The 15626-nt window shown below is 53.3% G+C and overlaps 1 protein-coding gene across 3 annotated transcripts in view; it reads right to left on the bottom strand.

Moving 5' to 3' along the window:
• Nucleotides 1-15626, bottom strand: part of FIGNL2 (fidgetin like 2) — a 29226-nt gene that overhangs the window by 6520 nt on the left and 7080 nt on the right. Inside the window, exon 2 of one of the 3 annotated variants that reach the window (XM_042246705.2) lies at nt 890-1872. The exons of 1 other annotated variant lie outside the window; for it this stretch is intronic. The gene's annotated coding sequence lies outside the window, so the exon portion shown is untranslated. Of the gene's footprint in view, nt 1-889; nt 6549-15626 lie in introns of those variants that run through there. One more of the 3 variants, XM_015094656.4, reaches the window with a different exon arrangement.

Raw genomic sequence — 15626 nt, 5'->3', positions numbered from 1 at the left:
TACACTGCAAGCCTCGGGGGAGTACCAAGAACTGCTGGGGCACCAGAACCCTGGAAGTGGGTATATGTGGGGGCAGTGGTACAAGAAGAGTTTGAAAATTATCAGATTGCTTCTCAGCAATTGCCCTTACTTGTAGTAGCTTGACTGCACCACCTCTTATGACTGACCTGACGTCAGTGAGGTGAGGTCAGTCTTTGAAAATAAAACCGTTTACCCTCATCCCCACGCCCTAGGGAAGGCGTGAGCCATAGATAGTAGAGCTTTAAAAGAGGTTTTTTTGTTTGTTTTGGCTGCACTGCACAGCATGTGGGATCTTAGTTCCCCGGTCAGGGATCCAGCCCACGTCCCTTGCATTGGAAGCGCCCAGTCTTAACCACTGGACCACCAGGGACGTCCCTAAAGGGGAGTTCTTAAGGGTTGTTTCACCTCCATCTGAGAGGTGCTCCTGGCCACCAGTGGCAAGAGAGCAAGCAGAGACAGCAGAACTGAGGGGTGGGGGGCTGGCGGCGTGTGAGGGAGGCACGTGTGCAGCTCCTGCTGCGGGGTTGCCAAAGAAAAGAGACTTCACCTGTTGTCAAGGGAGATAATTTCCTGGGACATCAGAAATCTCAGATGGTTCCCGTTGCAGGGTCATATGTGGTAACGTCAGAATTGTACAGATTGTGTTATGACATGGGCCCAAAACCTGCTTTTTGTTGTTGTTTTGTTGATTATTACATATGCTTTGGCTCCTTAACATAGAGAAAAGAGATTTGACCTGACAGAGCACTCTCCCTGAACCTTATTAACCGGGCATGCCGGAAGGAAAGGTGGTCCCTCCCAGAAGGACAGACACAGATACAGCAAAGAAGACTCTGGGTCTGGGCTTGTTCACACGCATTTCCTTCACCTGCCAGATCTGCTGCTCCTCCTCGGCGTCATGGGGTATCTTCCCAGCCCCTCTCACCAGCTCCTGCCCTGGCTGGCAGTGGTCTTCACTCAGGTCCGCACTCTCCAGACCGTGGTCCGCACTGAATCACTCCCACCTCAGTCCTTGTGGACTCCAGAAACCCACTACCTCTGGCCCTCTAAACCTGTCCTGCCGGTTCCACACCCATCTATCTCATCTGCTCTGCACTCAGCCCCTTCTGAGGTTGCCCAGCCCCTGCAGCTCATCCTACCCACTTGATCTCTACCCTCAATCTGCTTAGACACAGGCCTTCTGCTCCAGGCAGTTCCCTTCCATTGTAGCTGGGGACACATCTCCATCACCTCCGGCCTTCTGTTTTCACCTTTATCTACATCAGCATCCATTTTAGAGACTAGGAGGCCTGAGGGTCTCTCAAGCTCAACCTCTCCAGCCTAGGCTGGGACCTTGCTCCATAATTGACCTTCCCCACTACCATGCCCCGGCTCTGCCCTCACAGCAAGCTTAATTCTTTCCCAGCTTCAGAAAGACTTCCTTGACCCTAAGCCCTCCACTGACTACCAGCCCATCTCTCCTGTCCTCCTCCTCCATTCTTCCCAGAAGCATCACCATCTACCTGCATGATATTATCTGCAGTGAGAGCAGGCGGAGCATGCTGTCTCCCTGTCCCTGCCCTCAGGCCAGTTACAGCCCTCTCCTCTCACAGAGAGGCGGGGGCCTTTCGGTGGTCTGCTTCCCTCAGGAGCAGGAGGGATCTTCTCTGAAGAGGTACCCCACCTCCTCCCCAGGTTCATAGGGCATACTCTGGTCCCTATATCAGCTGAGCTAGACATTAAGACATGCCCCAGGGACTTGAAGGAAAATGTGGGTTTTGAATCAGAGAACTGGATTTGAATCGAGGCTCTGACCCTTACAGTGTTAGGCTGGGCCGACTGCCGGACGTCACTGAAGCTCAATTTCTCCATCTGTTAAAAAACAATAGAACATTTGCCCTGCACAGTGGCCATGAGAATTTAAAAAGATAAATACGGATTTCTCTGATGGGCCAATGGTTAAAGAATCTGCCTAGCAATGCAGGGGACAAGGGTTCGATCCCTGGTCAGGGAACTAAGATCCCACATCCCTTGGGGCAAATAAGCCCACACAGTGCAACTATTGAGCCCAAGCACCACAACTGGAGAGCCCAGATCTGACGTGACCAAATAAATAAATACAGAATCCTGAGTCTGGTACAAAGGAGTATGATAAATATTACAGTTAGAAACCTGAGCAGGGGCCCAACCTTGCTGAGTGAACCTGAACAAGTCACTTCTTGAGGTTGGGGGAATGTGGAGAGTGCTCTGTGAGGGAGGTTCCTTCCAGCTCTAATTTAACAGACTGGTCCTTATGCTGGTTCCCCACTGTCCCCACTGGGGGAGAGCCAGCCCCCACTCTGCTTTATGCGCTATCTGGTGTAGCCCTCATAAGAGCCTCATGAGAAATACTATAGTCTCAATCCCCATTTGGCAGGTGAAGTGACTGAGGTACAGAGAAACTGGTACATCCTAAGGTCACCCAGCTTGTACCAAGGGGAGCACGATTCAGACCCCAGCAGTGTTAAGTACAGACCCCAGGCCCATACCTCTTGGTTGCACTGGCTCCCTGGTCCAGTCCTTGGTACTTACAGCCAGGGAAGAGCCTGAGGCCGTGACACGGCCCAGCCTCCAAGGCCCAGCCTCCAAGGCCCATTCCCTTGGCCCTATGGAAACATTTCTGTGTTTGCTCGGAAATGTGGCTACACCTCAAAGAGCTGCTCATTTACACTTCAAACCTGCAATTTTCCCCTGGGGAGCCCCAGTCACCCCACCCCCACAGGCAGGAGAATGTGCGTCCTCTCACTGCAAAGCAGCCCAAGGAGAGCTGTCCTTTCCCAGCACACTGGTCATCTGATAAGCATCCACGCCCCTAGGCTGGGCAGACAGTTCCTTATTTGAGGCTGTGGCCTTCACTGGGGGTGGCTGGGGCTCTGTTGAGAAAATGTCACTTAAGCTTTTTGTCTGTGGACTCTTGAAGGCTAGAACTCTGCATGACTCCACACAGAGTCCAGTCCTTCTAACTCATAGGTGATCAATAAATAGTAACAGAAAGGATTGTTGGATGAAAGAGGAGAAAAGAATTCTATAAATCCTCCTCCTCATTTGCAAGAAGTCTTCCAGGATCAAAGAGGGAGTGTCTGGGCCTTCACAAATGGCCAAGGCACTCAGTGCACTGATCTCGGCCCTCATGGGCCTCTCCCATCCCTGTGGACCAGGCCCAGGACACAGCATCAGGCCTGACACAGGCTGTGGTAGTGTAATTTACAGTAAGAAATACATATGTAGGGTTTCCCTGGTGGCTCAGTGGTAAAGAATCCACCTGCCAATGCAAGGGACACGGGTTCAATCCCTGATCCAGGACGATCCCACATGCCTCGGAGCACCTAGGCCCGAGTGTCACAACTATCAGGCCTGGGCTCTGGAGCCCTCGAGCCACAACTACTGAGCCTGCGTGCTGCAACTGCTGAAGCCTGCAAGCTCTAGGGCCTTTGCTCTGCAACAAGAGCAGCCACCAAAGTGAGAGGCCCATGCCCTGCAGCTAGAAGGCGGCCCCTGCTTGCTGAACTAGAGGAAAGCCCATGCAACAGTAAAGGCCCAGCAGAGCCAAAACAAATCTTTTTTAAAAGGAATGTATTATGTAGTCTTTATCCACTCCTCCTGGCTCACAGCTTCCCAAACCCTTGGAATCTCCTAAGCATAAGCGCAACAGGAGCATCCTTCATAATATCTGGTCTCTTGTCCTCAGTTCCTGAAATAGCTTCAGAGCAATAAAGATGAAATGAGTGTCTTGTTATTCATAACAAGCCCCCTTCAACCACACTTGAGTTTGTATTAATGAGGGGTTTTGGAAAGCTCCTAGGAAACCTAAGGATGAAGGCTGGTGGCAAGAGGAACCGGCCATGATTAGAGGGTTGGACCCTTCAGCACTCCCCACACATACACTACCCCCCACCTCCAAGGAAAAGGAGAGGGGCTGGAGATTGAGCTCAATCACCAGTGGCCAATGGTTTAGTCATTAGATGGGGTTGGGAGAGCTTCTGGGGAGGAGTGGTTGGGGGGCTGCTGGGAGAGGGCATAGAAGCTCTGGGCATCTTCCCACATGCCTGCCCTGTGCATCTCTTCCATCTGGCTGCTTCTGACTTACATCCTTTTATAATAAGCTGATAATCTAGTAAGTAAACTGGTTTCATGAGATCTGTGAGCCATTCTAGCAAATTCATCAATCTGAGAAGAGGGTAGGAACCTCTTGATTTACGCCTATCAGCCAGAAGCACTGGTAACAGCCTGGATGTGTGGCTGGTGCCTAAAGGGGGCAGTCTTGTGGGGCCACCCTTACCCCTCGGGATCTGCCGCTACCACCAGGCCAGTTGTGTCAGGACTGAGTCAAATGTGTAGGACACCCCGCTGGTGTCCCAGAACGGGTTGGTGTGTGGAAAACGCTCACATCTGGTGTCAGAAGGGGAGCACCGAGGTAGAGGTGTGTGAGAGAAAGGGGGCACTTGCAGGAGGAGTGTGTTTCTCCCTCACGCAGGTCTCTGACGCTCCTCCGCCCCCACTGTGGCATCAAGAGGCAGCAGATACCCTGAGCGGTCCCTGTGTGTCCACCGGCAAGACACCTAACCTCTCCAAGCCTCACTTTCTTCAGCTGTCAAGTGAGACCGTATAGATGGTAGACAGCAAACTTTCTCTCACTAGGAACTTTTATACAGGCTGAGATGGAAGGGACGCCAATACACCCCTCCAGCTCCCTCAGAAGGCCTGTAACACCCCTTCCCTACTCAGAGTTTCTCTGGTTCAGAGTTCCCTCAGCCATGGGGCTGGGGGCAGGGCCAGAAGGAGGGGCAGCTGTGCTGGAGCTCCAGGCGTGTGAGGACAAGGGCCCATGTGGATGTCGCCTTCCTGGGGCAGCTCCTCAGGCTCCATTACCGCAGCCTGGGACAAAGGGGCTGGAGTGGAGAATCCTATTGTCGGCCTCGTATGGAAATCTCATTAATCTATCCGCCACGGCTCCCACAGGCCTTTTGTGCCGGCTTTTTGTCTCCTGCTCACAACTGGTGCCCCGGGTGGTGGTGGTTGGGGGGCTGGGGGGGTGCAGTGGTTCTCTAGCTGCCTGGCAGAGCTTGAAGGGGACTGTTCTCCCATCCACTGGGCCCTGACCCCACCTCATGCCAACCCCCAATTACTGCAAGAGGAGAGGACAGGGAGGACACGCAGGGGACTCTGGAGGACAGGACGGGTCGCCTGCCTCGGCTCTTGTGCCCACCTCAGGAAGCTGTTCCCCCAGTCTGGTCAGAGAGCAGCCCCAGCGCAGCTGGGACCCAAGCACCCTGCCTTAGACACAAGGTAGGGCTCAAGAAGTGCTTAGGGGATGAACCAAAGGAGGCCTGAAAGGCAGCTACAGAGCTCTGCCGTCCAGGGGCTGGAGCCCATTTTCTGCAGGTTCACTGTCTTGCTCTCATCCAGCCAGAAAACACTTCCATATATTAATACCCTCAGAGTGCTGGCCACTGAGCAGCAGCTGTCAGAGGGGAAAAATGGATCAGATTGTGACCCTTCCTCATGACTCTTATCATCTAACAGGGAAGATAAGGTGAGAGTGATCATGTCCATAGAAAGGAAGAAGGAAAGAAAGAGGGATGAAGAGAAAGGAAAAGAAAGAAGGAAGGAAGGGAAGAAGGGAAGGAAGAGAAAGAAAGAAGGGGAGGGATTTCCCAGTAGTTAAGACTCTGCTTTCAATGCAGCGGGTATGCGTTCCATCCCTTTTGGGGAACTAAGATCCCACATGCCTCGGGGCCAAAAAAGCAAAACAGAAAACAGAAACAATACTGTAACAAATTCAATGAAGACGGTTCACATACAAAAAAAAAAGAAACCTTAAAAGGAAAAAAAGAGAGGGAAAAGTCTAAAGAGCCAGAAAGAAAAGAATCAGTTCTGGAAGCAGTGGAGCCTATTTTCGGCAGTGGCGGGGGGTTAAAGCAGCACCTAAAATGGGTCTCTGCAGGCAGAGAGCACTGGGGTGTGTCCTCAGCGCAGCGCGGGGCTGGGCAGGGAGTGCTGGCCAGTCCCTGTCATCACTCGCTGCACAAACACCCCACCCACTGTGCTTAGTCACTCAATCGTGTCCGACTCTTTGTAACCGCATGGACTGTAGCCCCCCAGGCTCCTCTGTCCATGGGATTCTCCAGGCCAAGAACACTGGAGTGGGTAGCCATGCCCTCCTCCAGGGGATCTTCCCAACCCAGGCATCAAACCCAGGTCTCCCACACTGCAGGCCAAGCTACCAGGGAAGCCCAACACCCAACCCAAGAAAATATTATAAAACTGAGTCCCAGGGTTTGGTCCCACTTGCCCAAGCTCAGAAAGAGGGCCTCCTCCTTCTGGCCATTGGTTTCCACCCCCACAGGCTGTGGGAAGGCAAGGATATCAGTTGATGAGCAGATCCCAGGGGAGCAGTCAGCAGATTTGAACACTCTCCTTGCCTCAGAGGCCTGTGTGAGGGTGAAACACACTCTTCCTGCAGGTGCCCCCTTTCTCTCACACACCTCTACCTCGGTGCTCCCCTTCTGACACCAGATGTGAGCGTTTTCCACACACCAACCCGTTCTGGGACACCAGCGGGGTGTCCTACACATTTGACTCAGTCCTGACACAACCAGCCTGGTGGTAGCGGCAGATCCCAAGGGGTAAGGGTCCCTAAATTTGCTTCTTGGCTGGAGAATGGTGGAGAACTTGGAGCTGGGGAAGGGAGACAGGACGGCCTAGGGAGATGAGGAAGGGGATGCATGCCAGGAGGTTGCAATGGTTGGAGCCAAAAGAAACCTAGAAAACAGCCCTGCTTGCTCATTCTGGCCTATAGGGCCTTGCTTGCCCAGGGCCACCCACTGGAAAGCCTCCCGCTGCCAACCGTCGCTTTCCCATCTTTCAGGGCCCACGGCAGTCCCTTCCTCCTTCACGCATCCTCCTTGGCCACTCCAGTCCTAATGACCCCTTGCCTTTTGGGGGAGCCACAGAAAGTCCCTCCTGGCAACAAGAACAGAGATTGTTCTTCCTCTTGCTCCTGGATCCCATCCCCTTTCAAAGCTCGGACTGTGTTCCCTCAAGTCTCCCCTCTTCTGCGTGATCAATCTCCCCCTCTACCGCTCATCCTCTTCAGCCCACAAACAGGCTGCTCCTTCTCCCATCTCAGGGTCAAGGGAGATCAAAAGAATCTCTTGATCCTCTTCCAACTACATCCTATTGCTCTCTGCTTGCTTTTTACCAAAATAAAAAACAAACAAAAAAAGAATTTAAAAGATGCCTATACTACAATTTCTGATTCCTCCCCTCCCGTTCTTACTTTGAACCCCCTCCAACCAGGTTTTCACACCCAGCACTCCAGCTGCCTGTGTGCATGTTGTTAAATCTGACAGTCAGTCTGAGGGTCAGTCCTCAGCTCAGCGGCACTGGACTTGGCTATCACCCTTCCTTCCTGAAGCTTCTTCACTGGGTGCCCCACCCCCTCTCCTCCTTTATTTCTTTCATGCCCTCCTTTCACCCCCTCCCTTTTGAGCCTTGCTGAGCCCAGGGTTGTCTTGGATCCTTCTCTCCACATTAATTTCTTGGAGACCCCATCCAGGCTCATGGCCTTGACCGCTGGCTGTACACTGAGGATTCTCCAGCCTGGTTTCCCCTCACACACACCCAACTGACATAGTCCAACTTCTCCCTGACCCTCCCACTTAAATGGGCACAACTGATATGTCCCAGTCAAACTTCTGAGTTTCTCACTCCCTTACCCCAAGTCTTCCCCACCTCAGAAAATGGCAGCCTCATCGTTTCTAAGTGCTCAGGTCAGAAACTGTGGGGTTGTCTCTAACCACTCTCTTTTCACACCTCAGACCAGCAGATCAGACTGGTCCTGGCTTCCAAATCTCTCCAAACGGCAACTACCTCTCACCCAGAGGACGGCAGCAGCCTGCCATCTCCCCTCCCACGCCTACCCCTGTCCCCCACTCTCCAGTCTCAACACGCAGCCAGAGGACCTTTGAAAATATGTCTGAGCATGTCATTCCTCCACCGGGAAACTTCCAGAGTCTCCTATGTCACAGAGAATAAAAGTCAGAGTCCTCCCAGGGGCCAACCTTGCCCTTCCGATCCGCTTCCCTTCACCTGCAGGCCTCCCCTCCCGCCACTCTCCCTGGGGCACCCCCTCCAAACACAGCAGCTTCCTTACTGCTCCCTCCACACTGGCTTTGCTCCCAGTCAGAGGCCCTGGCCTTGCTGTGCTTGGTGCTCTCGACACTGTTTCCCCAGATCTCCACACGCCTCCCCCCCCCCTCACTCCAGGCCTCTGCTTAGCTGTCACCGCAGCAGACCCAGACCCCCTAACTTGCTCTCTGTAGTACTCATCATAATCTGACCTACTTGTTGCTTTATCGTCTTTTACCGGCTGGAAAGTTGCATGAGAGCAGGTACTTGGTTTTGTTCACTTCATTTCCCAAGAACCTAGGTCAGTGCCAAGCACACAGTAAGTTCTTAATAGACTCTGTAGAGTGGATGAATGGATCCCTGGATGGATGAATGCCTGGATAAATGAATTAATGGATACCTGGATAAATAGATGGATGGATGGGTAGATGGATGGATGAATAGATGGATAAATGACCAAAGAGGCTTGAAAGTACCTCTGTGTCCAAATAAAGAAAAAAAAAAAATCCAGGTGACTAAATGTGAGCCCACACCAGCTATTCAGGGTGGCAAGAAGCAAAGCCAGGGAACTTCTTCAGGAGCGGACATGGGAATTCGTGTCTGTGAACACCAGAGGAAATACCCAGCCCTGATCTGACTGGAGCTGAAGGGCACTCAGCCCAGCCCCCAGGGACCCCACCTGGCTTCCCCCCCCCCTACAAAATATCCTCCTTCTCTCTTTCCCCAGCCAGGCCTCTGAGAGGGGACAAAAGGGGCAATGGAATTCCCATCAAAGGCCACCGGACACATGGTAAAGAGATCAGGGCCCTTGGGATCCTCCTTCCTTGAGGTAGTAAGGCCTCCCCGCCAGTCTGGCTCCTCTCTGGGATGGGGGTGGCTGGGGTGGAGGGTGTGCTCTGGCCCTGGACTCCTCATATGTCAAATGCCAAACAGCAGGAGGCCAGCCAAGTGGCCCCCATCTGGGCTGTGTGTGTGCACATGCGCTGGGGGGAGGGGAGAGTGCAGAAATCCCTGCCTGTGTCCGCGGTCAGGGCCACAGACAAGCTATGACCATCTGTTGTGATCTTGAGAGGCCAGGCCAGGGGCCCAGCACCCTTGAGGGTACACCTTCCTTCTCCACCAGCCTTTTAGTGTTTGCAAAGAATTTTTAATAACTGCCATTCAGTTTTATCCTCACAGCTTCCCTGCTAGATAGGCACATTCTCCCCATTTTACAGAAGACAAAATGAAGGCTCAGAGAAAGAAGAGTGATTCTCCCAAGGTCATGACAGCTAGTAAGCAGGGAAGCTGGGACTCCCAGCCTATGCTGCCAGCCCCTCCCTCTCCCAGCCTTGGCCAAGGCGTCTGGGCACCAAACACACGGCTAGGCTCTGAGGCACAACCCCCAGCCTGCTCCCCACTCCCTCTTCCAGGAAGCCTTCTAGGACTGACACCCCCAAGGAAGTTCTAAGATGCCTCAAAGTCTAGAGCTCTAGAAGCCACTCCTTCCCCCTCTGGGCTGTCGGTCTGTCCCTGGGTACTGGGCCCTCTCATTGGCCAGGACCTCCTAAGGGCCACTCAGCTACCCACAGGAGCACATGATCTGCCCTGGGGCTGAGGTCTCCGACAGACTGGGGAGAGGGCACTGCACACTCGCAAGAACCCTGCCTAAGGTACACACCGGCAGCAAGGGCTCTGCACCCCGGAGCCTGGCTTCCATCTCTGAAAACAGCCTCTAATCCTGTGCAGTCCACATCACAGCCGTTCACCATGGGGAACTATTTAAAGGTAAATTCATTAAAATATACTAATTATTTTAAGTGAAATCATGTATTCTTACTATTATTTTAAAATAAAAATATATTACTAAAATGAAATTCAATTAAAAATTCGGTTCCTCAATAGCGCTCACCACACCCCAAGCACTCACTAGTCACATGGGGTGGTGTACCCACAAGCGTTCAGAAAGTTCCGTGGGACAGCACTGCTTTCATTCCAGCCGGGATCGATTCTGGTGAATGCTTCCCGCGATAGCTAGAGCCTCCGCCGGCTTCTCTTGAACTTGAATGGAGTCTCATTTCTTAGGGTCTCCAGGTAAGACATCCCTAGGACTTGGGACTCTGTTGCTTAGGACTCCAGCCTCCCCAGGAGCCAGGGAGGAAGGGCAGACAACTGACTAGGCCAAGCACTCCCCACCAGCTCAGCCTGTCCCGCCTGCCACCCGGAGAGGAGGGGCAGGCTGAAGAGGAGAGGACAGGACAGGGCAGTTTGTCATCTGGCCCTTCGGGCTGTGCCGCCTTCCTTCCCCCATCAGCGGCTCAACACTCCTCCCCCCTCCCCCACCATCCTCATCCTCATCAAATGCCATGGACAGATGGGGGCCGGCAGGGGAAAACCTGGCCACAGCGAAAGCAGTCTCCAGCGGCAACAGAGTCTGGGGGGTCACAGCTGTGTCCCCTGAGGCCTGGTCAGTCCTTCAGGCCCGGCCTTGTGTCAGCAGTGAGAGGAAGGGGGGATACTTAGGAATCCTAGGGGGAGATTTAGGAATCTGTAGATGCTGAATTATTCGAGCACACACAACCCCAGTTAAAAATGCAGTCCATCTTGTGGTCACTCATCCATCCACCCATTCAGTGCACACTGAGTGAGTCCCACCACGTCAAGATGTAATAAGAGGATGTAAAGACAGACAGGTGGGCTCCCTAACCAGCTTGACCAGGTAGGCATGTGGCTTGTTCTGGACTTAATCCTTGTTGCAGGTTAGATGAAGATCCTTTGTCTCTGCCCAGTGGTCTGAGCAGGATGGACACCCCCCAAACCCCTCCCCTCAAACAGGCACACAGCAAGCACGTGTGAGTGCACACACACACACACACACACACACACTCCCAGCTGCTGCCATGAACCTCCAATCACAGCACTGAAGGGTAAGTCCCACTGTCCAGCGACCCCCAGGGAGTGTATTAGCACATTTGAACCGCTCAACCTGCAATGACAAAGCCTGGGGCCTTGGGAGGAGACACAGCAGGAGGGGAGGGGGCCTGTGGAGAGCTGTCCTCTGTCCTCTCCCAGGGGAAAGCTCAGGACTAAATTAAGCATTCTGGGACACAGAGGAATTTGGGGGCCCCAGCTCCAGCAGTGAATAAGCGAGCCATAAAATCCCAATTTACACACTCACTGATCAAACAGCCCATCTACTCCCCGAGAAGGTTGGGCATGGCTCCCAGGCTTGCCTCACTGCTGCAGAAGGTCCTGGGGTGCAGGACCAGGACAGGGGGCAGCCAGTGCTTTATATGAGTAGCAGACTGAATCCTACTCCCAGCTCCAATGAAGGGCATCTGTCCCCAGGGCTTGGGGACCACCCTGTACTCCCTGGGACCTGGTTGCCTTTGGGGGAGCTCCTCGGGTCTGCCCTCCATGAATGACAGCTCTTTTTCTCTCCTGAGTGGCCCTGGGGCCGCCGGGGCTAATTTCAGCCTCATCACAGAGCTGCTGATCGCTTTTCCAGCTCTACTCTGCTGCCACCCCTTTCTTTCCGACAGCGCCTCCATCACGTTTTCTCTTACCCTTCTGGCGGCTGGAGCTGCTGGGAGATGCTCAGAGCCCTTTCCTTCCAGCCACATAATCTCACCCCTTCCCCGGGCTGGGAGATATCCAGAAACATGGGGCAGGGGATACTGGTTTCCTGTCCCCAGTTCATCTCCCTGGAGACACCAGGTAGGGAGAACTGGCCCAGTTATCACCCTTGCCCCTTCCTCTAAAGAAAACCCAGTTTGTCGCTACCTGCCTCAATTTTGTTTGCTTCACTTAGGCTGCCTGAAACTTCAGCAACAGAAAATCGTTCTGGTTAATAGGCATCCTCTTTTAAACCACCTACAGCTCTGGGAGGTCCCAGGGTATCAGTTGCTCGCCCCTCAGTGAAGGTCAGCAAAGCCGATGGGCTTCTTCCCAGGTCAGTGTGAAGCACTGTATTGAGCAAATAGAGTTTTCATGGAAACCAAAGAAAGCGCATCTTTGGGGCTGATAGCTGCTTTCAGGACAGCAGTCCACCCACCACATGCCCTTCTCACTACCTGAGCTGCTCTGAAGCAGATCAAGGTGGACCTCAACTCCTGGGCCCTGGGGCAGGACAGAAAGGGAAGGAGGGCCCACCCTATGTCTGTGTTTTCCAAGGCTGGAGGGTCAGGCTGTTATCTTCCAGAGGTCATTGCATCCTGGGCCGGGGTCTTGGTCTTCATGACGTCATTCAGTACCCCCAACAGACTGCTAGGAGGGGATTGTGGTGCAAGCCCCCTGGACAGCAGAACACACTCCTTCCCTTCTTTCTCCTTTTCTCATCTTAACTGGCTGCTTCCAGGGACCCTCAAATGCGGCCTGGTTGTACTAGTGACTTGAGTTATTCAGGTATCTGGACTGACCTGGGACTAGGGGAGGTCTCTGAGCCCAGGGGTCCATCTGTAGGTCACAGTCCCACCTCCTTCAGGGCTCAGATGATGCGAGGAGTGGGTCAGCCTCTGAGACGGGGAGGTAGGTGTCTAAACCTCTCTGTTTCCTCCACTGTGAAAGTGAGGACCCAGCATGTCCCAGCATGCCCCCAGGCCAGTGTGAAGGCAATGGAAGAAGGGTGGAGCTTTCAAGACTGCCCGGAAGAGGGCCAGGGATGGGGGCGACACACCAGGCACTCCTCAGACGTGGATCCCAAGGGGGCTGGCCAAGCACTTCAGCCTGGGAAAGGCGGGGCTGGGGAGGACCTCTGGCACCAAAAGGAGTGGAACAAGGGACCCCTTGGAGAGAAGTGCAGCCTCCCAGCTGGGCTCCCCCAGGCGGGCGGTTCTGCCCTGCGGTGTGAGGCCCCTCCACTTTCGGGTATGACTGGGGGGGGCGGGGGGACTGAGTCCCAGACCAGAGCTTCCCTGGATGTCCTAGCCTCACCCCTGGCCCTGCTGCCCTGTGTCCTGGGGCACCTCTCACCTGCTCCTCCTCTGCCAATAAAGGGGGGAACCCCAGGGCCCTGCCCTCTCTTCTGCCCTTTGTAGAAACTGCCTAGATAAGCCACATGCCCCTTCAGGTCCCTCTTGAGAGCCCTCCATGCCAGACCTAACTTCATCCTGACCCATACTTTTCCTGTCCCTAGGCAGCCCTCTTGACCAGTTTTCAGTCATAGGCCCTTTGTGCAGCCTAGTAAACCCATGGCCTATTCTCAAAATTACTTGTCAATACATAAGATAAAAACACACAAGAGAGAAAAAGGTGTAACGACGTATGGTGATAGATGTTAGCTAGACTTATTGTGGTGACCATTTCTTCATATACACAAACATCAAATTATTATGCTGTATACCTGAAACTAATACAGTGATCTATGTCGATTATACTTCAGTTTTTAGAAAATGATACACCAGGATTACTTTGTCAGTTACACCTTAATAAAGCTGTAGGGGGTAGAACTTTTAAAAACATGGAGCTACAAAGGGAACTAGTAACATTGGAATACAGCTCCATTCATGAACTTCTCAAGGATCGTGGACCACGGGTCTCAGCCCAGCAGACAAAGGGCCCCATCTCAAACCCCACCTCCTCCCCACAGCCTGGTTTAGGATCCAAAGTTGACTTGAGTCAGTTTGGGTGGCACATGATCTCCAAAAAGCTTAAGCTTTAAAGTCTGGGTGACCCCACCTTCTGGGGCCCCATATATAGCCTCCCCACTCCTGCATAGGGTTTGGTGAGAGCAGATGCCCCCACCGCCTGGCGAGCAGCGGTAAGGGGGCAGGCCCAGGCAGCCCACCCTGGATTCCCCAGTGGCTGCCTCTGCCTGCTCCTTCTCCCTTCCCAGCCCTGGGGGAGCCAAGCTAAGTAACTCCAGCTATGCAGCCTGGCCGGTCTACCTGGGTGTGAGTGGGCAGGGCTGTCCTCAAGGGGGTGGCCCTGACATCTGCAGGGACACAGGAACAGAGAGAGAAAGAGGAGTTGGGGTTGGGGGAACGGTGCTAGGCAAAGACCAGACAACCACGGCAACTCCTGTCTGTGCCAGTTTGAGATCCCAAAACAAGAGCCAAGCACTGCTGGAAGAACATGACCTGGTGTAATCCTCACAACAATTCCCAGAGGAGGAAACTGAGGCACAGTTAACTTGTCGAGGTCACCAAGCTAGGACTTGGTGCCACCCTCCAGGGCAGTATGGCTGCAGAGGCTGTTCTGCCTCTCACTTGAGCAGCCGATGTTATTCCCATCTAACAGCTAAGGAAACAGTATGTTGATTCCCACCACCCTCATCAGCCTCCCCCCCCCCTCTTTAGCTCCTTTTCCCTTGATTGCCTCCCCCCACCGATTCAGCCACAAACCCACACTTTATCCATACTTTACTTTGGCACCTCAGTCCTTGCAGGTCTGAGACCCCAGACCCTGGTTACAGCCCTAAGGAGAGGGATCAGAGAGGTAGGCATTGAGCTGCAGCAGACCATGACGAGGGAATGGGGAGTGTTTACTTGGAGGAAGAGAGACTTCTGGGGGTCAGATATTTCTGAATACCTAAGCCACCTCTGAGTGGCAGCTCTATGCAGCCCCTCCCCGCCTGTCCCCCTTCCCACCATCCTCAAATGAGTTGAATTTGCCGTGAAAGATTTGGGGCTTAATGTTAGCTGTCTGATAACATGTGGATTCTCTAAAAGTGATGAGCTCCCCATCAGTAGAGGCATTCAACATGAGAGACTCTATTGGGAGGGGCACTTCCAGGCAGGTTGATGGGCTCCTTTGCAGTTTTTCTGGGTCATCCCCACTTACATGTCTAATAGACACGGCAAACCTAGCAAGTCCAAAAACTGAACTCCTGGCCACCCTACCCCTATGAGACAGTTTCTACTCTCCCAACAAGGGGTTCAGGCCCCAAGACTCTGGCCTAAAGAGGGCTACAGTGTGGAAGACAGAGATAGGAGAACAGCCATCACACGTAAGACAAAGTCCACTTGGAAAAGGAGCCCCTTCCTAGAGGGATGAGTGTCACTGGCCACCAGTGGCTACTGTCTCTCTGAGGAGATGGATGGGAGCGGTGATACTCTCTGATGGCCAGAGTTCCCTGGAGGCCCTCTGCCCTGACAGAAACTTTCGGGCAGACCGGCTAGGTGTGGAAGAACATGATGAGGTGGGGAGGTGTCATTTTTCAGTATAACCCAAATCTCACTAGTTTTTTCCCCCTGCTGGCCTGAAAGAAGAACAAACACCTCAGACTCTCAAGCATCCAAGGGCCCAGTAGGCCAGTCAGCAGCAGGTGGACTCTCCCAGTTTCTTGCTGCTGCTGCTGCTAAGTCGCTTCAGTCATGTCTGACTCTGTGTGACCCCATAGATGGCAGCCCACCAGGCTCCACCATCCCTGGGATTCTCCAGGCAAGAACACTGGAGTGGGTTGCCATTTTAATTCCCACTAAATTAGCACCTTTGTCACCTATGAAAGGTCCCCTTGGGGAAAAGAAGTCTCTTCAGGA

This window comes from Ovis aries, chromosome 3 (assembly GCF_016772045.2).
Source record: "Ovis aries strain OAR_USU_Benz2616 breed Rambouillet chromosome 3, ARS-UI_Ramb_v3.0, whole genome shotgun sequence".
In the NCBI taxonomy this organism is placed as follows: domain Eukaryota; kingdom Metazoa; phylum Chordata; class Mammalia; order Artiodactyla; family Bovidae; genus Ovis; species Ovis aries.
This window is presented reverse-complemented; position numbering and strand designations above follow the sequence as displayed.